This window comes from Pan paniscus, chromosome 2, assembly GCF_029289425.2.
Source record: "Pan paniscus chromosome 2, NHGRI_mPanPan1-v2.0_pri, whole genome shotgun sequence".
Classification (NCBI taxonomy): domain Eukaryota; kingdom Metazoa; phylum Chordata; class Mammalia; order Primates; family Hominidae; genus Pan; species Pan paniscus.
Genome location: NC_085926.1, coordinates 97,678,953 through 97,704,760, shown reverse-complemented (window position 1 = coordinate 97,704,760; position 25,808 = coordinate 97,678,953). Strand labels below are relative to the sequence as shown.

At 37.6% G+C, this 25,808-nt stretch overlaps 1 protein-coding gene across 8 annotated transcripts in view; it reads right to left on the bottom strand.

Moving 5' to 3' along the window:
• COL8A1 (collagen type VIII alpha 1 chain) overlaps positions 1-25,808 on the bottom strand; it is a 160,795-nt gene that overhangs the window by 40,191 nt on the left and 94,796 nt on the right. For all 8 annotated transcript variants that reach the window (XM_063602484.1, XM_063602487.1, XM_008975388.5 and 5 more), the window contains one exon: positions 14,151-14,275. The gene's annotated coding sequence lies outside the window, so the exon portion shown is untranslated. The remainder of the gene's footprint in view (positions 1-14,150; positions 14,276-25,808) is intronic.

The window sequence follows — 25,808 nt, the reverse complement described above, 5'->3', positions numbered from 1 at the left end:
AAGGGAGCAAGACAATAAACCAAACAAAATAATTTTAGATAGAGGTAACTGCTTAAAAAAAAAAAAAAAAGGAACAGGCTCTTGTGATGGGTTGGGAGTAGGATCGATGCAACTTTAGATGGGCTGTCAAGAAGGGTTTTCCTGAGGAGGTGGCAGCTGAAAGAAGCCAGCCATATGACTCTCTGGACAGTGTACAGGCAGAGTGTTCAGCAAGTGTCAAGGCCAATAATAGTCCTTTATTATAAGGACTAAATGAGCTAGTAGGTGTAAGAGTGCTTAGAACAGTGCCTGGCATCTATAAATGCTAATTGTTTTGAATTCACTAAATATTCATTGAGTGTCTACCAGGTTCCAGTCTCAGTGGTAGGTGCAGGGAATTAAGGTTTATAAAGAGAGAGACCTGACTTCAAGGTGCTCAAATCAGACTTCAGTGAAGTATTTCTCAATGTGTGGTTTACAGACGACTTGTATCTTACTCACTTGCCTTCCTGGTTCCCAGTCTTCTCTACATGGAACGTGATTAGAAAGGCTTGGGGAGTGGACCAGACATCTGCATTTTCTACAAGCATGCTCTAGTTGATTTTTATGTCCCATAAAGATTGAGAACCACAGTCCTAATGAACAGGTTGTGATTAAACTGTGGTTCTTTTCAATACAGTGTCTGTTACAGCATCCAGTATAACCAATTGCCCGCACTGCAAAGAACACCTCATAATATTCAAGAGGAGCTCTGCTCAGTTTATACAGCCATAAATGTAATGGAATTATGTTTCACAATTAACATCCTGAAATCCTCAGGGCTAACTTTTTCATTGATCTTGAGCTGGCTGGGGGAAGTTGGATTAACCTGCTTTTGGCTATGGTTTGGAGAGTTTCCCTCTCAAGTGTCATTTAAAACCTGACAAAGAAAAAAAAGGTTTTTACCTTTTAGTAAGAATGTGCTAACTAATGTTTGCCAAAAGTTCTTGAATCCTGGAAGACATTCTACTTGTAAGCAGATTAGCCTAACTGAAATTCCTCCTTTGGGCTCCTGCTCATACCTATTTTTAAAGTGTGATGTCACCAAAAGGCAAGATGAGAAAGATTTATTTTATCTCTCTGTAATGTTCTACTATTAGCTTGATGCAAAAGTAAGTTTTTGCCATTGAAAGTAGTGGCAAAAACCATGATTACTTTGGTACCAACCTAAAAGAATGTATTCTATTCTATTTATTTTCTCACTTTAGAATAACTTATACAAATTTTAAAAGGTTTTGGATTCAAAGATCTCAAGGAACACTTGATACAAGGATAGATTCATGCTGATCAGGCTGAGTGACAGTAGTCTCTAAAATCCAGTCTAGATTCTATGCTGTAAAAATGTGAGGCTTCTGTTTTCTCATTAAATACTTTCTGAAAAGGGCCTTAGTTTGGGAACAGATGTATCCCATTCAATTCCTTCTTCATTTCTCATTTTTATCTCTTTACTAGTTTTCATCCATAGGTACTCAATAGCTACGGCAGATAAAATGATGGTGATGGAAAAAAGGCCAGCCCTGAGCATGAGGTCAGAACTGATAAAGGTAAATGAACTGATATAAGTTTAAGTCAGGCTAGAATCTTAGACATGGATCTTAGAAGATTAGACAGAATTAATAAGGCAGTCAGAAGAAGTCATCTTTTGGGGCTACCAGCCTGACAATTATGTAGTTATTTGTTTAACTTTTCAGGTCGGCAGTGCTCCCCAACAAAGAGTATGAAGAATGGGTGAGAAATGTAGACCCCATAAAATCTGTAGAAACCTAAGATAAAAATCTGTTAATGCTTAGTCAATGTCATGAATGGTCAACAAGAGGTTAACTGTGACACCAGAGAAAGAGTGTATTAGACAAGAGTTGCACCCTGAGGAAGAAAAGTTTCTCCCAACATTTTTATTAGGTTTCACCTGACAAAATGAATTTTGATATAAAAACAAGTAGAAAGAAAAGATTCCTGTCTAATTTATTTTTCCCCTTTAAATTCAGCAATTTATTCAAGCTTTTCTTTATTTATTTCTTCATTCAACAAAGATTTGCTGAATGCCAACTATTTGCCAGGTGCAGTTCTAATTGCTGGGGATACAGCAAGAAGACAGAAAAGTCCCTGTCTTTCTAGAGTTTATATGCCATTAGAATTTCGTTTCTTCTTCGTCTACAAAAATGACCATAGCTAATTCAGATCCATCAGAGAAGCTAAAATATTTAAAAGGAGAATTCTCTGTAAAAAGTAGGGACTGAAAGAGAAACCACATTTCCTTGGAATTTAGTGATCCTTCAGTTTTCCCTGCATATGGATCTTTACACTACTGTTTACATAGTTTTGGCTCTATGCTGGATTTACTGCTGATTTTGGCTAAGACATTTGTATCCCCAAAGTGAATGTTTTCTTGATCATGCTTAGGTGATGTGATGGTACTGTCCCCAAATCTTTGAGTCCAAGTTCAGCACAGCATAGCTGCCTGGAAATTGAAGACCCTGGTTCCCATAAAAGAACCACTGGCTCAGAGACCAAGCACATTTCTTCCCATTTCTACTGTAACATTTATTTCTCGAGAGTATAAATCTCAGGCCGATATTTAACATTCTTTTTAACTGAACTGTGGACGTTTACCTTGTACTTCTTGAAATAATTAGGAGCTAAGCTTCTATTATTCATATTTATAAACATGTCCTAAACAGGAGGCATGATTTTATAATTCATGAGTCTTTGAAACTATTTTTACAAAGGAACACTTAGAAATATTACATCATATCAGGACCATGGTCTGGTTCAGAATTCTGAGAGTGAAATATTCCATGTGGCAGAATATAATTATTGCTATACATGGCTTATCCTAAAACAGGTGGTGACATTTTCTAAAGATTCTTGGACTAAAAGTCTCTTTCACTTTCAAAAATGAATTCTCAAATCTAGTTCACTGGTACAATTAGAGGATTATAAGATTCAGAAAGTGATTCTACCCCAAGCTCCCCTCTTTTGATAAATGGTATTCGTACTTATCTAGTTGCTCAGGCTCAAAGTGCAGGAGACATTCTCGATATCTCTTCTTCTCACACATCCAATCCATCTGCAAGTTTTATGATCTCTTTAATGAAAATGCATCCTGAGTCACTGGGCACCGATCATGTTTTGCCTGGACCACTGCCTTACCTCCCTGTCTCCATTCATGTGCGGAGTCCAATCTCCCCAGAGAAACCAGAGTAATGATTTAAAGAAGTAGACCAGATCCTGTCACTCTGTTCAAAATCCACCTGTGGCTCCCCACCCCAGTTCATGTAAACTCTGAACTCCCCTCCACAGCCTGCAAGACCTAAGTGATCTGGCTCCGCTCTCTTCTTTGACACCATCTGCTCTTTAGTTACCAGGCTCTGGCCAGTGGTCTTCTTGCCATCTTGCAACAAGCCAAACTGGTTCTCAGCCTTGGGACTTCCCATTTGCCTGAATTGTCTTCCAGATCGTTGTGTTGCATGGCCTTGCCTTCTTCAGATCTCAGATCACATGTCACCTCCTCAGAGTGGCTTGTGTTGACCATTCAATTTAAAACAGCATCCCTCATCCTATCATTCTCTATCCCTTTCCTTTATTTGATTTTTCTTCATGATCAACATGGTATTAAATATTTATTTATATTCACATTTATCAACTCTTCTCCAACTAGACAGAATGTAAGCTTTAAGGGTAGAATGGCATTTTTGCCCTCATTCACTGCTAAACTCCCCAACCTGAAACAGTGCCAGCCACATAGTAGATTCTCAACACATGTTGGTTGAGTGAATTAATGGAGTGTTTACTATCCTTGAAGTCTAATTAATCATTTACTTCTACTATACTTGTATAAAGAACTTTTAAAAAACTCAACTATCAGAGGGAGTCATCTTATTTCAGGATTTGATTGTTAAACTATAATTGTGGGGCCAAGCATAGGCCTAATAACTAGGATATATGAACCCTCACTTATTTTTTCAAGTTGTTTAAAGTTTCTTTGCTTCAATTTCCTTTGTTTTTCTTTACACTTCTGTGTGTCAATATCTTTATTTCTCAAATGGTGTTGATAATAAGCTTATCTAGCCTAATTTTAGGGTTGCTTTGGTGACTAAATATGTGCAAATACTTGAAATGACATCAAGAAATCTACTAAAATGATGTACTGATAGTTTACCCTACTATATTTTAATTGTTACCCATTAGTCCTCTGACTCTGTCTATGTTTATTTTTCCTTCATTACCATGAATTTGATGCCAGCAAGTCTTAGCATGTTACACATATACAGATGCAAAGAAACCTAGTACTGTAGTACTTTGGTTTGATAACTCTGGTTTGGTCTATTGAGATAAATTATTTGGTAACTGAGATGTTTTAGATAAGGAGCTAAAAGGATTATCAGGGACCTGGTTTTTAAATCCAAGATCTCTGGTAAGAGAAGGTTGGAGTGAGAGGGGGTTGAACCTCAATCCACTGGCAAATATGTGATCTTTCTGTAGGAGTTCTTTGGTGAGGACCCTTGGGAGGCAGAGAACAGGCAGGGATGCAGAGCTCAGGTGCACAGGCCAAGTACAGTATTCAGAAAAATAAAGGAAATCTGTATCTTTCTTATTGAGCTCTTTAATTCTCCCACAAACACCATGTGTGTTATTGTTTACCGCTAGCACTTATGGACGATAGACCAGGAGATCAAATCTCTTGTCCTGGCTTCTTTCACACATGAGAGACAATTTGAAAAAAAAAACAGTATAGTTATTATCCATGATCTCCCTCTTTGCTCTTGTGATCGCATTCAGTGGATAACTTGAGCAGCTACTCTAAAATTTAGTCTGACTTTACAGAACCCCCAAACCACATTTTTGGGAATTACATAACTATGTAAACTATGGTTTTATTTTTTCTATTTCATAGATGAAAAAGTGGATCTAAGTGACTTGTCTAAGATTGTATAGCAGGTGGAAAAATGATTCCAAATCTTAATCCAAGTTGGTGCTCATTTTGTTGCATTTGGCTTTCTGTAGGTAGAAACATTTCTTTAATTACTGGATATAAGCTGATTTCATTTGGAAGGATCAGAAAAAAATTATTTATCCAGTGTATACTTAATAAAATTTTGCGAACCCATATCTGTAACTGACAACAGTTTACAAGTACTAATTGTTTCAGCAACTATGTTTTAAATTGATATAAGAGAGACTGGTTAGTGTAGTTATCTTCCCAGTAGCTGTCTAGGTTCAGTCCAAGCTCTACCATTTTACTGACTGGGCAACCTCAAGCAAGTCTTTTCATTGCTTTGTACATTTGTAGTTTTATTTCTTGTCTCCAAAATGGGAAAATTTGTATTATCTCATTGGTTTGCTGTGAATAATTGAACATATATAAAGCATAGAACCATGCCTAGCACATAGTAAGTACTATATATGTATTTATTTTCATAGTACTGAGATACAAATGTAGATAAGACCAGAGCACATTAGACTTTATCCTTAAGGGATCTCATTTTGAACATAGTTTTGTGTAGAAAAAAAGCAGCTTCTAAATGAAAAAGTAGCATTTCATTCTGTAGTCTCTTGATGTAGTAATTCAAAGTCATCACTAGATGGCACTTGTGATCCATGCGACTTCAGCTGCAGCGGTACTAACTGATGGGTCCAACCCTGGCGTCAGTGTTTTCTATACCCTATAGCATTGAGAAGTCAGGCAGTTTCTTTCCCACAAAGTGAGCCTTTAACAAAACTCCAGTCAGCAAAGCTTTCATTCTGTGGTCACCCTTGGGGCTCACCCATAGGCACCTAGTCCTTCTGATGGCAGCCTCACAGAAGTGTGGGTTTACTTGCCTGCATCTTATCATATCAGGAGTGCCTTTCACCAGATAACAACAGGATAGTGTCAGGATCCTGTGTCAAGAAGATCAGTTAGTGGTTCTTAAAGTGTGGTCCCCCTGCCAGCAGCCTCACCATCATCTGGCAATTTGTTAAAAATGCAAGTTCTTGGGCCCCATCAGATCTGCTGACCAGTATTTTAATAAGCCTTCCAGGTGATTCTGATGTCTGCTAAAGTTTGAGAACCATTGAGATAAACCAGTGCATAGCATCATATATAAAGGTTGGTGCTGGAAGGGTCCTCAGATAACATTTTGCCCAGTCCTCCCATTTTGCTGAGAAGGAAAACTGAGGTCCAGAGAAGTTAAATGATTTACTACAAGTCATAGCAGTAGGCATGTGGCAGAGCCGGGCTCCAGGGCTGGTGAGTTGCATGTCCCAGCTTTCCTCATATACCCATCTCCCCTTCTCCCCCTCTAAACTGAGGCCACTAGGTGCACATTCTAGCCTGATACCTACTCATGAAATTAAAAAGTCATTTATTTATGCAGGAGTTTGTTCATTTCAATAGACATTTCTATGATGATACAAAATTGAGTATGATGAATTCACTGTAGTCCAGAGTGTGTGCATATGTGTACATGCAGGTGTGTGTGGGGGGGCATGTGGGGGGTGTGAGGGAGAATCAAGTAAAAGTCATCATCTCAATTGATAGGAGAGGGATATATGCAGACAACCATGGGAAATAGGTGAGTGCAATCAGGGATTAGGTAACGCAGGTAAGAGGAAAAAACTTTGGAGCTGACCTTGGGTGATAAGTAGGAGTTCAGCAGATATAGAAGTCAGGATAGGGCATTTGGGGAGAGGGATCAGAATATACAAGCACATGGAGCCATAAAATAGTGTAGGGGAATCACAAGAGTTTTGCTTGAAGGGAAGGGAGTAGTGGAAGAGTGATCATGTTATAAATAATAATAATATTACTACCACTACTACTAATAGCTGGGACTTATTAAATGTTAACTATGACCAAACCCTGTACTAACCATTTTATATCTATTATTGATTTAATTCTTAAATGATTTTGCAAGAGTCTAATCTTATTTCTACTTTACAGATGACAATGAACATGTCCACACTGTGCTAGTTTCCTTAAAACCAAGTGTTACTATTTTCCATTTCTTAGACCAACATTAAACTTAGAAAAAGAGCTTTCATGTTTACTTCTTCCAGGATGTCCATAATGCAAAGTAAGTATCTATTTGCAGGGGATGAGGAGTATAGTCTTAATATATATAATTTTATTATAAGCATATTTTCATAAATGCATTAAATCAGGAGGATTTTGGCAATAATTTGGATTTTTTAACTCAAAGAATGAATGTCCCATTATTCTTCAGCATATCAGCAACTTTAGAAGTAGCCAATTTTTCATCATAATAGAAGAATTGTGTCTTAAAAGTGGCTAAGAACGCTCATTTCAATTGCTTGACTCACTAAAGAAAGGAAGCTGAGTAATGAATGAATAACCTGGTCTGAAATCATTGGTCTGTTTTATTTTTAGTTTTAACTTTATAAGTGTTCATTGTGAATGTGCTTTCCACAGTCACTGTTAGCGTCTTTCCTTCATTGCGTAGGACTGCCCACAACCAAACTAAAAATTTGAGTTATAATTAAAGTTCTAGTAGGATTCAAAATATCTAATTTTTCGTCGGTAAGATTCAAGATATTTCTGGATTCTTTAAGATATTTTTGAGTGATTTTACTTTTTTCTGAGAAGATAAATTTTCTTTTCTTTTTTTCAGTCTCGCTCTGTTGCCCAAGCTGGAGTGCAGTGGTGCGATCTCAGCTCACTGCAACCTCCACCTGCCTGGTTCAAGCAATTCTCCCTGCATCAGCCTCTCAAGTAGCTGGGATTACAGGCACCCACCACCACACCTGGCTAATTTTTGTATTTGTAGTAGAGGCAGGGTTTCGCCATGTTGGCCAGGCTGGTCTCGAACTCCTGACCTCAGGTGATCTGCCCGCTTTGGCCTCCTATATTGCTGGGATTACAGGTGTGAGCCACCATGCTTAACCCTGAGAAAATAAATTTTCTGGTCCTACTTTCTCATCTGCAAAATATTGGCATTGGAGGAGATAATCTAGAAGGCCCCTTCCAGCTCTAATGGTCTGTGGATTTATGATTTAATGATTAAATGGCACAAATAACTCATTTCTGAATTTTCTTTGTAGTAAAATTTTAGTATTCATGAAAGAAATTATAAGACCAAATCTCTCTCCATAAATTTTTAAATGGCATCTCTAAAATAGCTCTATATTTCACTTTTTAGGATCACTGAGACTCTATCCAGCTCAAAGATGTGTTTATGTATTTCCACCTGACATTTTACACACTTAGGAGCCAATAATAAGGCCAGTTTTAAGTAGATGCCATTAGAAATGATTGATGGCCAGTTTATGTTTTAAGGTGAAAGAGGCACACTTTAATGATGCTCTACTTTTCTGATTGCCACAATAACAACTTTCAGCTTTACCAGCCCGTATTACAACTTTGATCTTTACACTCATGTTCATAGCTGCAGGTGAAATGCTTTCTCAAGAAAATCTTGAAAATTCAATCCAATTTTTAACCTTTCTTGTCTAGAGAAGTTGAATAGCCTACAGGTTGCTTTATATTGAATCAAAGAAAGGGCAATAACACCTGGAAGGAAGAACCTATTACATTTATTATTTTTTTTAAAAAATTTTGTGATTGAGAGCAAAATTTGCATTTTACTCCCCCTGGACAATTTTGTCTTTATCACCTATCGATTTTGGAGTCAATTACAATATTTTTTCTGTTTACCAATTATAAAAGCAATATATTTATTTTGAAAAATTTACAAAAGAGTATACATGAGGGCACAAAACTGTCTAAAATTCTGCCACCCAGAGTTGGCTATTAATATTTTCTTTTTATTTAATTCTAGGTAAACATGAACATTAGGAAACTGGGGCCAGGTGTAGTGGCTCACGCCTGTAATCCCAGCACTTTGGGAGGCTGAGGTGGGCGGATTCCTGGAGATCAGGAGTTCAAGACCAGCCTGGCCAACATGGCGAAACCCTGTCTCTACTAAAAATACAAAAATTAGCCAGGTGTGGTGGTGTGCACCTGTAGTCCCAGCTACTCAGGAGGCTGAGGCAGGAGAATTGCTTGAACCCAGGAGGTGGAGGTTGCAGTAAGCCAAGATCATGCCACTGCACTCCAGCCTTGGCAACAGAGCAAGACTCTGTCTCAAAAAAAAAAAAAAAAAAAAAAAGAAGAAGAAAAAAAGAAAAAGAAATTGGCAACAAGTTATACATTCTATTTTGAAATATTCTTTAAACAATTAATATATAGTTAACTCATGCATAATTTTAAATCTCTACCTTCAAAGATAACTTATCACTATTATTGTATAAAAGTTTATAAAACTCTTTAGTTTTCATTATTTTGTGATTTTCTTAGAGCCATTTTGATTTAGGTTCCTTTTGTTTGTTTGCTTTAATCTCTCCTTGTTCTAGAAAATATTTATGGTAATTTCAGCACCTCTTCTTCCAAGTGAGTATAATGGAGGAAAGCAAACCTCTGAAATTCAAACTATGTAGTTTATTTTTTAATTTTTTTTTACATAAGACCTTTGCTTTATGAACAATCGGTAAATTTTAACAAACAGGAATAGCACTATAAAGATTTCTATTGAAACATAAAGAAACCCTTTAGAACATGAATAGTGACTCCCCTTCTATTTAGTCATAAGTATGCATTTTTCAAAAGCATGTTCATAAACCTATCAATCAGTGTTCTCTTTGAGGGTAGAGCTCTGGTCTTACTGCTCAATATTCCCTCAGTGTCTAGAACTGTTACTGATCCATTGCATTTTCTAGGTAGATGCTTGTGGAGCTTAAATGAATAAAATAAAATCAATTCCAAATATTCTTATACTGTCATGATAGGTTGAGTTATGATTTTAAATTGCTTTGAAATAAGAAGCAGTAGTGGTTAAGACCTTTGGTTCTGTTCCCTCTTGCTGATTTTCAAAGCCCTGTAAAGATGAAGTGAGAGAACCTTGGTGTAACTCTTAGCATGGTACTTGAGCCCACATAATAACTGCCAAATAGATGCTAGATTTTAGTTATCTGTGCTATCTTTTACTATACATATTTTTTCTTCTAAATAAGAACTCATTTTTCCTGAGGACTTTCAGTTAGATTGTTCCATAACAGAAATAAGCTATTTATTTAGGGATTGTATGTAAAATATCTTAATGACTTTGTAGGTAGAATAAAACATACTGTACAACAAAGTTATATACAATTATTATTTTACATAGTATATATCAGCCTAACAGTTTAATGTCTCATTCATTCATAATGTTTAATGGGAACATATTTGAAAATAAAGAGTGCTATAGAGCCATACTAATTTATAGTTCTTGCCATAGCACTTTTACTTCTAAGTCTCTCAAGTATTCAATGGTATAAAATGGACCCTTTTAATGAATGAGCAATTTGGGGAATCAACTAATGAAGCCAGATTTTTTCCTGCATGTGGAAGATGTGTGAGAATGCCCAAATCATTGCTGCTAATCTACCTTGCCCTCTGTTTGACAGCATCTTAGGGAATTTGTATCAACTACATCAAGCCAGGTACATAAACAAGTCCAGTACTGTGAAATTAGTATGTGGGCTCTGAACAGTGGAATCCTCTGGTCAGTGCTGTCGCATAGGGACAATGTGAGTCAAATATCAACTTTATGTTTTTTATTATCATATTAATAAGTAAAAAGAAACAGGTGAAATTAATTTTATTAAACCATATTTGGTAATATTTATTAATATATTTATATTTATTACTTTTATTTAACTCAAAATATTAAAAATATCATTTCAACATGCAATCAATATATAAAGTATTGATGAGACATTTTACATTCTGTTTTTCATTCCAAGTCTTAGAAATTTGGTGTATATTTCACACTCACAGCACATCTCAATTGGGACTAGCCACATTTCATATGCTCAGTACCAGAATGTGGTTAGTGGCTATCATATTGAACAGTGCAGCTATAGTCATTCCTGCTTTGCCACCATTGGAGGTGCCAGAGGGTGGCAATGTGGTGTAGAGGAAAGACAAAGACCAGCCGGGAATCTTAGACTATGACTGTTCCTGACTTGAAAAAGTGATTTAGTTTCTCTGGGTCTCAAATTCCTCCTCTTTGTAATGGGGATCATTAATAACTGCCATACTCTTTTCAGGAAGCTGCGGGGAAGATTAAATAAGATATTGTATGTGAAAGTGCTCTGTTAGATCATAAAACACCATACACATGTAAAGCATTATTAGCTCTTTTGTTGTAGATTTACTCTCATGACTTGCCCAAGGCCACATTCCAAGTTGGTAGGAGAATGAAGGATAGAATCTGGGGCTTCTGACTTCCAGCCATCTGCTTCAGCTAAAGGCTATTCATACCAAGCTAGTTTTAAAATTTCTTTTTATTTTTAAGTCTTTTTATTTTAAAAAATCGAGGAAGGAAGACAGTGGCAGTAACAAGTAAATTCCATATTGAACAGTAAGGGTCTTCTTGGCCACAGTCATAATGTTCTGCAGTAAAATTATATGTACAGAATATTTATATACTTATATACTCAGAATTACAGTCATCAAAAATTGGAGTTTATTGCTGTCATATAATATAAAATCCCATGTTCTTCAAAGTTTCAAACAACTTTTAAAATGAACTGTGGTTTCCCCACTCTATTTATTTCCAAAGTGTAGTACAACCACAAGAAAGCCCTTCCGTAGTGGGCTTGATTAATAAAACAGATATGGATCAATTCAACAGGTTTTCCGTGGATATTTTTGGTTACAGATGTAGCTCATTAATTCCCATGTGTGGGACACCACCTCTCTAGTGTAAATCCAAGAGACACATTAATAGCTGAACAAAAAATGGGAATAATTCAGTTCAACCCATATTATTTAGTACATACTATGTGTAAGGCACATTCGGTATCTTAATGAGCAAAAAGCTTGTTTTTATGATCATTGTTACTTAGAGGTATATGTTATTTAACTTGAGGAAAATATATAATCTCTCTACCAAAATGTCTATGTTCTATCATTCAGGAATCTATATTTTTGGAAGGTAAAAGGATCAGAAAGAAAACTCTAGATTATTAAAAATAATTTAAAAAGTTACATTCTGTGCTTTTGGAGGGCATGCAAAAGATTAGTTATCATGATCTATTTCCATTTTCTTAATTGTATGCCTATCATGGTGTTCATATTTAAGCTTTTTTGGTCATTATCTACATTTGTTTCAAATACATTTCTTCATAGAACTTAATAAACTACATAAAACATTAAGAGTTTTATACTATGTCAAGTTAAACCAAGTCCATTTTCACTAAGAAAAAGGTGTACATTCAAAAAATTCTTTATTCTTTTTTCAATCAAAATTCATTTAAAAAATACTTTCAGCTGGTTATTTTCACTGACAAACTTATCATTTGTAAGCTCCAGGCCTGCCTGAATTGATGACCATGTTGAATAAATGTGATTTTTATTTTTACTTGCTGAATCATTGCTGTTGACCATTGAATGAAATAGTTTATTGAATGGCCTTTAAGTTTTATTGCTTTTGCACCCTAGTTTAAAAACAAAGAGCTTAATTTCTTAAAAGTTCAATAAAATGTATTTTTGGTATTTCCACCAGAACTTTACAAGCAATTTCTCTCCTCTGCCCTTTAATAACCACCTTCTGCATTTTTATGATTTAGTTTAACATTATTATTATACTTTTTTTACTGGGAGAGCTCATCAATGCCCTTGGCAGTAAGATTTTGTTACAAGAAATCCAGAAGCCGAGCCTATCATTGGTTGCAACAATTACAAAGTTTCTCTGGGTTGAGTTCAGAGGCTTACTCTGACATTATGGCTGTTACCCACATCATGCCTCTTTCCTCAGTTTTTCTAATATCCACGAGTGCTATAATCTGCTGCTTCGATGAGCATGTATTTTTTATTCCCTGGGTTTGCATTATAAATATTTCATTTGGAGAACATCTGGCTTTGATGGAATCCAGCCAAAATAATTAGTGGTACCTATATTAAAAATGTAATGCCTTAGTAAAATCATTAATGTATTTGCATTTCTCCAGGAACTCTAAATGGATGCATTCTAGACAGGATGCAGTCAATGAGGGATTAATGATAGGGCTAAATGCTGTGCTTTTCCTTTCGTTCAGGTATTCACCCCGCCCCAAAAAGAACAAGAAAAATCTGGGGAATCTTAGCAATTCATTCTTTTAATTATGAAATAAAATTAAATAGACTATAAAAACCATTGTATATTAGGAAATATTGAGTCGTGTGTCCAAAAGTCACACTTAAGACCAGGCAATAGTAATAAGCATAGGATGGCTGTGGATACTATGAGATAATGTCTACTTGTCAGAAATGGATGGTATGTTGTGGTTTTTTTTTTTTCCATCAAAGTTTGAAAGTTAATGATGTACTTTATGTTTTTATTGCTTCTGCTGAGAGATCAATTAAGGAATAAAAGGGATTCTGGCATGCTGTTATTATTATTTTTCGCTGTGAGTATATTCAATACCACATACAAAGAAAACCATTTCCGTCATATCATGCTCTGTTTCATTCATCCTAGATTGTTTTTAGGAAAATTTAGTACATATCACTTCAGTCGTCTGAAAGGAATCATTTCTTCATTACAGCTCATAACTTAAAACTATAAAATATCAGCCAGAAAAAAAGTTGGCCCAATTAAGAGAAATATGATAATGGTAGAAAAACATATATAGACATGACTGAGAGATGATAAGATTATTTTAATTTTCCCATTTGCACTGGAATTATTTATGTTACAAATCTCCAGATCTTTTATTACTTAAAACCCTCTGCTGAATCATGAAAAGAAGCTTAAGTTCGCAATTTTCCTCTGCAAAATCTAACTCCTAGCATCTGGTGAACATTTGGATACCTAGTCAAGTTCTATGGAAATGATTATTTTAAGACTCTATTCAACATGCCTAGACTTAAACATCAGCTAGGATCACACTCTGCACATGTATTTTACTACAGGGGATTTGAAAACCTAATATTAGTAGCAATGGTCTCAAGGCTTTTGCAACGATGGGGATAGGGATGGGAGACAGGACATGCAGGCAGGCTAGACACTGAGCATCTGCCAAGGGCCCTTGTGCTCCTGGACAGCGATCTGCAGCTTTACCTGTGGACCACCCAGACCACTGCCCTGCCCTCTGTTGCTCCTCACACTTACATTTATACTTGACAGGACTGCTGAATCAAATCAAAGACCAATGTCCTTGCTGGTGCCTTCCTGTGACACCTCTGGGGCTGGTTTCTGTCTCTTCAGCAGATGCTACTCTGCTTTCACAACAGCTTCTAAAGTAGAAAAAAGAGGATACTTTTACTCAAGGCAATTAAAAGTGCATTATCAAAGTGTATTATTCTGGATCATAGGAGAACTTGCATAATAGGAATGTATAAATACATAAAATGCTATTAGTTTATTTTTCTGCTATACTATATGTAGTTTTTGTTCAAATAAACAGCAAATTGTATATCTTTATTGCTTTTCATGGTTATATTATATGGTAAGTTCTCACCAGTTCAATTTCCATTAATACATATTGGAGATAATTGGAAAGACTTTGGGCATTTGCCATAGATAATGCAAATTTATGAAGAAATATTAATAATACCTCAGGGAAAAAAGTTAATTTTATTTAAGAAGGGTGAACTTTTTAAACAATACATTTCCTGTCAATTTACATATAGCAGTATTTGAGTTATAAATTATTCTTGGTTATTTATCAAATCACTTGTGATGGGGCTTTAATATGGTGACACTTTTATGTTTTCATTTGAGTTTTTGGCACAATTTAACTAGTTGAATAAACTTTGTAAGTTCTCTATACCCTAGACTTTTTACAAAGTATATGGGACTTGTCCCCAATTAAAATGTATTTCAGAAATTTAACTCTGTTTTGGGTAATAGATACTCTTTATTTTATTTTCGTGTGTTTCACAGGAACTTGTTTAAGAAATATCGGCCGGGCACGGTGGTTCACGCCTGTAATCCCAGCACTTTTGGAGGCCGAGGCAGGTGGATCACGAGGTCAGGAGATTGAGAGACCATCCTGGCTAACACGGTGAAACCCCGCCTCTACTAAAAAAATACAAAAAATTAGCCAGGTGTGGTGGCGGGTGCCTGTAGTTCCAGCTACTTGGGAGGCTGAGGCAGGAGAATGGCGTGAACCTGGGAGGCGGCGCTTGCGGTGAGCCGAGATCGCGCCACTGCACTCCAGCCTGGGCGTCAGAGTGAGACTCCGTCTCAAAAAAAAAAAAAAAAGAATTATCTACATTTGCTGTTCAAAAAATATTTTAAGAGGAACAACTTCAGTCATTTAGATAAATACATCAGTTTGAAAGCCAGTATTTGTTATAAATGCAGAACTGGGTATCAAATTTAGTAAGTTTGAAATGTGATTTAAGTGGTATATTCTAGAGTAGTACTGTCCAATAAAACTTTCTGTAATTATGAAAAATTTCCATCTTTACACTATTCAGTATGGTGGCTACTAGTCAAGTGTGCTACTGAGCACTTGAAGTATGGCTAGTGTGATGGAGGAACTTAATTTTTAGTTTTACTTAATTTTAATTAATTTGAGTTAATTAATTTACCTGTGGATAGTGGCTCTAATATTAGAGAGTGTAGTTCTAGATTTTCTCTGTATTTGGTACTCAGCACAAAATGAAGAGGTACTTGAATGTCTTCTATCTGCGAAATGACTGTAAAAAAGCAGTAGTGTTCCTAAAGTACAAGGCCCAGGCTCTGACATGTGGCTTTCCCTACAGAGGCTACACAATGTGTGTTCAGGCCTGAAGGGTGGATACAGCAGCATCCTGCACTTTGGCTCAACTTGTAGATATTTAGACATAAACTTTGGTTTAGTCATAGGTGATTTGAGAAACTTTGCCTCTGGAAAGCCATGGGATTTCAAATTATCTTTAGTAATAAAGTTTAGTGATAGTAAATGGACTCAAGAGCTTGACTTTCCAGTCCACTCTCATGTAGTATGACATCTTGCAGAAGACTGGCAGGAAATACAGACAGATATGAAAGGAGATATACAACAAAGGTAGTTGCCTCCATGAAAAAAACTCTCCAGATTCAGACTGGATATCAGGAAAAGGCCTATAAGTAATTTTTGTGCCTCTCTTATATCATTCTTCAATAAATATTTATTGAGCACCTACTATGTGCAAAGTATAATGCTTAGTGTTGGGGATACAATGTTGAAGAAATGAATTAGATTCCACTCTTCCCTCATGGTGCTGAACTGCATTAGACAATAAGATTTTTTTCAATTTTTCTTCTTCTTCTAAAAATTCATTTTTTTTCTTTCTGGTTATGGTCAAAATAAAACAAGGGGAAGATACATAGCATAATACAAATGCTGAAGATCACTGTTATGTACATGTCATGTATCTTATTCAGTTTAACTCTCTTTGAACAACTTTCCCAGACCCACACCTTGGTAGCTGATGAAACTGCTTTTTGAAATGCAATAGTGGAAGCAGAGAAAAAACAGTGAAGATGCCTAAATTGCCATTTTTCAACCCTGAGACTAAGGATCATTTAACATTGAGTGCTTACCACATATTTTTAAAAGAGGTTCTTTTCTCTCTATGATCCAGAAGAATGTCCTTTAAAATAATTTCTAATTAAAAGACATTTTTGTTGCTATTAATGTGATGACACTTTTTTACTTTGTTATTCATAATACTGTGAGAAAGAGTGCTACAATTACTGTTTATGAAATGAATCAAATTATTTAATATTCAAGCACCATTGCGGGAACTAAAGGGAACCATTAGCTACACAGGCAATGTGTAACTCATTGTATTTCAGTTAATTTTTGAAGAATGAGCGAGAAATTTGGCACAGTACTAAGCAAGAATTATTTAGATTTGTTTTTTCTTCTCCACACAGCAGCTGTATAATTAAATGTATGGTCTGACCTGCATTTATAAAGTGAATTTTCAAATATGTCACTGATGGAAATCTAAGGATGAAAAGAATTAAGAATCAAATTAAATTAATGCAACTACAATACTTAGTACTTAAAGTATTTGAAGATCAAAAAATTATTGTTCTAAATATATTAATTGGTAATGTCCTTGATGTTGTAGACAGATGCTTAAAAATAATTTTTAAAAATGAATTATGAAGCAATGAAAGAAACCAAAAGATAGATAAGCATATATAAATACTTAAAAACCAGTTGCAGGTGAAAATATCATGAACAAAATTAAAAGGTGAAGGGGAGTTTGCTTTATTCCTTAAAAAATGTTATACCTTATGGAGGTTTTAAAACATGGCCAGATTCTTTGTTTCTCCTCTGTGTTCTCTCCCATTGAATCTGGGAGAGCTTATGAACTGACCAGTTGAGCACAGTGGAGCAGGCATTATGTAACTTCTGCAGCAGGATCACAAAAGGCCATGAGGCTGACCTTTTTTGCTGGAACATTGTTTTTTGGAGCTCTGAGTCTCCAAGTGAGAAGTCTGATTACCTAGAGACCACTACGCAGGAGAAGCCATTTGTAGGCACTCCTGTTGACAATGCCAGCAAATCTCAGCCTTCCTTTTATCACTGCCAGGGTACTAAACATGTGGGTAAAACCATGTTGGGCTCTTCAATTAACCAGTTGCCAGATGAGTAAGTCATGAGAGCAGAAAAAGCTTCTAGACCTACCTCAATTCCTGACTACTAAAATTGTAATATAAAATGTTTGTTGTTTTATGCTGCTAAACTCTGATGTGGTTTATTATGCAGCAAAGATAGCTGGAGCATACCCTCTTGTATTTATTATATTTTTACAACAGAAAGTTGGAAAACTGAATGTGGAATACACTCTGGGAAAAGTTGTTTGCAAGAATTAAAAAACAGTCTTAGTATACTTCCAATATAAAGAGCTCTTACAAATCACCAAGAAAAAAATACTAACACCATATAGGAAAATAGCCAATTAAATTTACAAAAGAAGATATTAAAAAGCTAATAAACATATTAGAAAGCCTTCAATCTCATTAGTAATGAAAGGAAATGCAAATTAATCTATGAAATTAAAATTTCGGTTATCAAATCAGCCAAGATGAAAATATATTTAATGTTGGTTGGGTTAAGTGAGAGTATAAATGGCACAGACTTACTGGAAAATAAATTGACATTATATACCCAGAGTTTTGAAAATATTTATATTATTTGATGCTTCTAGGAATTCAGGTAAGGAACTTATCAGAAATAAGGTAAATAATATAGAAAATGTTTACTACAGTTCTATTTATAGGAGTAAAATTATGGAAACAAGCTAAAAATCAATACAGTTAAATAAATTATGTATTTTATATTATAGAATATTGTTTTATTATTTAGAATGGAATTTTCAGTATTTTTCCTTTGTTAATTCTGATCTGGGCACATGATAGCAGAACAGAAAAATCTTGGTATGGACACATAGACTGAGCTTTGAAACCTAGATTTGCCATTTACTTTTCCTGGTGATATGGTTTGGCTGTGTCCTCACCCAAATCTCATCTTGAATTGTAGTTTCCATAATCCCCACATGTTGTGGGAGGTACCCAGTGGGAGGTAAGTGAATCATGGGGGCGGTTACCCTCATGCTGTTCTTGTGACAGTGAATGAGTTCTCACAGGATCTGATGGTTTTGTAAGAGGCTTCTCCCTGTTTCACTTATACTTCTCCCTGCTGCCACCATGTGAAGAAAGACATGTTTGCTTCCCATTCCGCCATGATGGTAAGTTTTATGAGGCCTCCCCAGCCATGCTGAACTGTGAGTCAATTAAACCTCTTGCCTTTATATATTACCCAGCCTTGGGTATGTCTTATTAGCAGCATGGGAACAGACTAATACAGTAAGTTGGTACTGATACTGGGGTGCTGCTATGAAAATACCTGAAAATGTGGAAGCGACTTTGGAACTGGGAAACAGGCAGAGGTGGGAACAGTTTGGAGGGCTCAGAAAAAGACAGGAAAATGTGGGAAAGCTTGGAACTTCCTAGAGACTTGTTGAATGGCTTTGACCAAAATGCTGATAGTAATATGGATAATGAAGTCCAGGCTGAGGTGGTCTCAGATGGAGATCAGGAACTTGTTGGAAACTGGAATAAAGGTCACTCTTGCTATGTTTCAGCAAAGAGACTGGCACATTTTGCCCCTGCCCTAGAGATTTGTGGAACTTTGAACTTGAGAGAGATGATTTAGGGTATCTGTTGGAAGAAATTTCTAAGTGGCAAAGTGTTCAAGAGGAAGCAGAGGATAAAAGTTTGGAAAATTTGCAGCTTGATGATGTGATAGAAAAGAAAAAACAAATTTTCTGGGGAGAAATTCAAGCCTGCTGCAGAAATTTGCATAAGCAATGAGGAGCCAGATGTTAATACCAAGACAATGGGGAAAATATCTCCAGAGTTTGTCAGAGACCTTCATGGCAGCCTCTCCCATCACAGGCCCAGAGGCCTGGGAAGAAAAAATGGTTTTGTGGGCTGGCTGTTTGCACCCTAGGGACTTGGTGCCCTGTGTTACAGCCTCTCCAGCTATGGCTGAAAGGGGCCAAGGTACAGCTTGGGCCGTGGCTTCAGAGGGTGCAAACCCCAAGCTTTGGCAGCTTCCATGTGGTGTTGAGTCTATGGGTACACAGCAGTCAAGAATTGTGGTTTGAGAACTTCTGCCTAGATTTTGAAGGATGTATGCAAATGCCTGGATATCCAGGCAGAAGCCTGCTGCAGGGGTGAGGCCCTCATGGAGAATGTCTGCTGGGGCAGTGCAGAAGGAAAATGTGGGGTTGGCCCCCCCACAAATAGTCCTCACTAGGGCACTGCCTGGTGGAGCTGTGAGAAGAGGGCCATTGTCCTCCAGACCCCAGAATGGTAGATCCACCGACAGCTTGCATTGTGCACCTGGAAAAGCCACAGATGCTCAATGCCAGCCATGAAAGAAGCTGGGAGAGGAGGAGCCAAGATGGCCGAATAGGAACAGCTCTGGTCTACAGCTCCCAGTGTGAGCAATGCAGAAGACGGGTGATTTCTGCATTTCCATCTGAGGTACTGGGTTCATCTCACTAGGGATTGCCAGACAGTGGGCGCAGGTCAGTGGGTGCGCGCACCGTGCACGAGCCAAAGCAGAGCGAGGCATTGCCTCACTTGGGAAGCGCAAGGGGTCAGGGAGTTCCCTTTCCGAGTCAAAGAAAGGGGTGATGGACAGCACCTGGAAAATTGGGTCACTCCCACCCGAATACTGCGCTTTTCCGACGGGCTTAAAAAACGGTGCACCACGAGATTATATCCCGCACCTGGCTTGGAGGGTCCTACACCCACGGAATCTCGCTGATTGCTAGCACAGCAGTCTGAGATCAAACTGCAAGGCAGCAGCGAGGCTGGGGGAGGGGCGCCCGCCATTGCCCAGGCTTGATTAGGTAAACAAAGCAGCCTGGAAGCTCGAACTGGGTGGAGCCCACCACAGCTCAAGGAGGCCTGCCTGCCTCTGTAGGCTCCACCTCTGGGGGCAGGGCACAGACAAACAAAAAGACAGCAGTAACTTCGGCAGACTTAAATGTCCCTGTCTGACAGCTTTGAAGAGAGCAGTGGTTCTCCCATCACGCAGCTGGAGATCTGAGAACGGGCAGACTGCCTCCTCAAGTGGGTCCCTGAACCCTGACCCCCGAGCAGCCTAACTGGGAGGCACCCCCAGCAGGGGCACACTGACACCTCACATGGCAGCGTATTCCAACAGACCTGCAGCTGAGGGTCCTGTCTGTTAGAAGGAAAACTAACAAACAGAAAGGACATCCACACCAAAAACCCATCTGTACATCACCATCATTAAAGACCAAAAGTAGATAAAACCACAAAGATGGGGAAAAAACAGAACAGAAAAACTGGAAACTCTAAAAATCAGAGCGCCTCTCCTCCTCCAAAGGAGCGCAGTTCCTCACCAGCAACGGAACAAAGCTGGATGGAGAATGACTTTGAGGAGCTGAGAGAAGAAGGCTTCAGACGATCAAATTACTCTGAGCTACGGGAGGACATTCAAACCAAAGGCAAAGAAGTTGAAAACTTTGAAAAAATTTAGAAGAATGTAAAACTAGAATAACCAATACAGAGAAGTGCTTAAAGGACCTGATGGAGCTGAAAACCAAGGCTCGAGAACTATGTGAAGAATGCAGAAGCCTCAGGAGCCGATGCGATCAACTGGAAGAAAGGGTATCAGCAATGGAAGATGAAATGAATGAAATGAAGCGAGAAGGGAAGTTTAGAGAAAAAAGAATAAAAAGAAATGAGCAAAGCCTCCAAGAAATATGGGACTATGTGAAAAGACCAAATCTACGTCTGATTGGTGTACCTGAAAGTGATGGGGAGAATGGAACCAAGTTGGAAAACACGCTGCAGGATATTATCCAGGAGAACTTCCCCAATCTAGCAAGGCAGGCCAACGTTCAGATTCAGGAAATACAGAGAACTCCACAAAGATACTCCTTGAGAAGAGCAACTCCAAGACACATAATTGTCAGATTCACCAAAGTTGAATGAAGGAAAAAATGTTAAGGGCAGCCAGAGAGAAAGGTCGGGTTACCCACAAAGGGAAGCCCATCAGACTGACAGCGGATCTCTCGGCAGAAACCCTACAAGCCAGAAGAGAGTGGGGGCTGATATTCAACATTCTTAAAGAAAAGAATTTTCAACCCAGAATTTCATATCCAGCCAAACTAAGCTTCATAAGCGAAGGAGAAATAAAATACTTTACAGACAAGCAAATGCTGGAGATTTTGTCACCACCAGGCCTGCCCTAAAAGAGATCCTGAAGGAAGCGCTAAATATGGAAAGGAACAACTGGTACCAGCCGCTGCAAAATCATGCCAAAATGTAAAGACCATCGAGACTAGGAAGAAACTGCATTAACTAACAAGCAAAATAACCAGCTAACATCATAATGACAGGATCAAATTCACATATAACAATATTAACTTTAAATGTAAATGGACTAAATGCTCCAATTAAAAGACACAGACTGGCAAATTGGATAAAGAGTCAAGACCCATCAGTGTGCTGTATTCAGGAAACCCATCTCACGTGCAGAGACACACATAGGCTCAAAATAAAAGGATGGAGGAAGATCTACCAAGCAAATGGAAAACAAAAAAAGACAAGGGTTGCAATCCTACTCTCTGATAAAACAGACTTTAAACCAACAAAGATCAAAAGAGACAAAGAAGGCCATTACATAATAGTAAAGGGATCAATTCAACAAGAAGAGCTAACTATCCTAAATATATATGCACCCAATACAGGAGCACCCAGATTCATAAAGCAAGTCCTGAATGACCTACAAAGAGACTTAGACTCCCACACATTAATAATGGGAGATTTTAACACCCCACTGTCAACATTAGACAGATCAACGAGACAGAAAGTCAACAAGGATACCCAGGAATTGAACTCAGCTCTGCACCATGCAGACCTAATAGACATCTACAGAACTCTCCACCCCAAATCAACAGAATATACATTTTTTTCAGTACCACACCACACCTATTCCAAAATTGACCACATAGTTGGAAGTAAAGCTCTCCTCAGCAAATGGAAAAGAACAGAAATTATAACAAACTTATCTCTCAGACCACAGTGCAATCAAACTAGAACTCAGGATTAAGAATCTCACTCAAAACCGCTCAACTACATGGAAACTGAATAACCTGCTCCTGAATGACTACTGGGTACATAACGAAATGAAGGCAGAAATATGGCGCATGTATACATATGTAACTAACCTGCACAATGTGCACATGTACCCTAAAACTTAAAGTATAATAATAAAAAAAAAGATGTTCTTTGAAACCAACGAGAACAAAGACACAACATAGCAGAATCTCTGGGACGCATTCAAAGCAGTGTGTAGAGGGAAATTTATAGCACTAAATGCCCACAAGAGAAAGCAGGAAAGATCCAAAATTGACACCCTAACATCACAATTAAAAGAACTAGAAAAGCAAGAGCAAACACATTCAAAAGCTAGCAGAAGGCAAGAAATAACTAAAATCGGAGCAGAACTGAAGGAAATAGAGACACAAAAAACCCTTCAAAAAATTAATGAATCTAGGAGCTGGTTTTTTGAAAGGATCAACAAAATTGATAGACCACTAGCAAGACTAATAAAGAAAAAAAGAGACAAGAATCAAATAGATGCAATAAAAAATGATAAAGGGGATATCACTACCAATCCCACAGAAATACAAACTACCATCAGAGAATACTACAAACACCTCTATGCAAATAAACTAGAAAATCTAGAAGAAATGGATAAATACCTGGACACATACACCCTCCCAAGACTAAACCAGGAAGAAGTTGAATCTCTGAATAGACCAATAACAGGATCTGAAATTGTGGCAATAATCAATAGCTTACCAACCAAAAAGAGTCCAGGACCAGATGGATTCACAGCCGAATTCTACCAGAGGTACAAGGAGAAACTGGTACCATTCCTTCTGAAACTATTCCAATCAATAGAAAAAGAGGGAATCCTCCCTAACTCATTTTATGAGGCCAGCATCATTCTGATACCAAAGCCAGGCAGAGACACAACAAAAAAAGAGAATTTTAGACCAATATCCTTGATGAACATTGATGCAAAAATCCTCAATAAAATACTGGCAAACCGAATCCAGCAGCACATCCAAAAGCTTATCCACCATGATCAAGTGGGCTTCATCCCTGAGATGCAAGGCTGGTTCAATATATGCAAATCAATAAATGTAATCCAACATATAAACAGAGTCAAAGACAAAAACCACATGATTACCTCAATAGATGCAGAAAAAGCCTTTGACAAAATTCAACAACCCTTCATGCTAAAAACTCTCAATAAATTGGGTATTGATGGGACGTATTTCAAAATAATAAGAGCTATCTATGACAAACCCACAGCCAATATCATACTGAATGGGCAAAAACTGGAAGCATTCCCTTTGAAAACGGGCACAAGACAGGGATGCCCTCTCTCACCACTCCTATTCAACATAGTGTTGGAAGTTCTGGCCAGGGCAATGAGGCAGGAGAAGGAAATAAAGGGTATTCAATTAGGAAAAGAGGAAGTCAAATTGTCCCTGTTTGCAGATGACATGATTGTATATCTAGAAAACCCCATTATCTCAGCCCAAAATCTCCTTAAGCTGATAAGCAACTTCAGCAAAGTCTCAGGATACAAAATCAATGTACAAAAATCACAAGCATTCTTATACAGCAACAGGAGACCAACAGAGAGCCAAATCATGAGTGAACTCCCATTCACAATTGCTTCAAAGAGAATAAAATACCTAGGAATCCAACTTACAAGGGATGTGAAGGACCTCTTCAAGGAGAACTACAAACCACTGCTCAAGGAAATAAAAGAGGATACAAAGAAATGGAAGAACATTCCATGCTCATGGGTAGGAAGAATCAATATCGTGAAAATGGCCATACTGCCCAAGGTAATTTACAGATTCAATGCCATCCCCATCAAGCTACCAATGCCTTTCTTCACAGAATTGGAAAAAACTACTTTAAAGTTCATATGGAACCAAAAAAGAGCCCGCATCGCCAAGTCAATCCTAAGCCAAAAGAATAAAGCTGGAGGCATCACACTACCTGACTTCAAACTATACTACAAGGCTACAGTAACCAAAACAGCATGGTACTGTTACCAAAACAGAGATATAGATCAATGGAACAGAACAGAGCCCTCAGAAATAATGCCGCATATCTACAACTATCTGATCTTTGACAAACCTGAGAAAAACAAGCAATGGGGAAAGGATTCCCTATTTAATAAATGGTGCTGGGAAAACTGGCTAGCCATATGTAGAAAGCTGAAACTGGATCCCTTCCTTACACCTTATACAAAAATCAATTCAAGATGGATTAAAGACTTAAACGTTAGACCTAAAACTATAAAAACCCTAGAAGAAAACCTAGGCATTACCATTCAGGACATAGGCATGGGCAAGGACTTCATGTCTAAAACACCAAAAGCAATGGCAACAAAAGCCAAAATTGACAAATGGGATCTAATTAAACTAAAGAGCTTCTGCACAGCAAAAGAAACTACCATCAGAGTGAACAGGCAACCTACAAAATGGGAGAAAATTTTCACAACCTACTCATGTGACAAAGGGCTAATATCCAGAATCTACAATGAACTCAAAGAAATTTACAAGAAAAAACAAACAACCCCATCAAAAAGTGGGCAAAGGACATGAACAGACACTTCTGAAAAGAAGACATTTATGCAGCCAAGAAACACATGAAAAAATGCTCATCATCACTGGCCATCAGAGAAATGCAAATCAAAACCACAATGAGATACCATCTCACACCAGTTAGAATGGCAATCATTAAAAAGTCAGGAAACAACAGGTGCTGGAGAGGATGTGGAGAAATAGGAACACTTTTACACTGTTGGTGGGACTGTAAACTAGTTCAACCATTGTGGAAGTCAGCGTGGCGATTCCTCAGGGATCTAGAACTGGAAATACCATTTGACCCAGCCATCCCATTACTGGGTATATACCCAAAGGACTATAAATCATGCTGCTATAAAGACACATGCACACGTATGTTTATTGCGGCATTATTCACAATAGCAAAGACTTGGACCCAACCCAAATGTCCAACAATGATAGACTGGATTAAGAAAATGTGGCACATATACACCATGGAATACTATGCAGCCATAAAAACTGATGAGTTCATGTCCTTTGTAGGGACATGGATGAAATTGGAAATCATCATTCTCAGTAAACTATCACAAGAACAAAAAACCAAACACCGCATATTCTCACTGAGAGGTGGGAATTG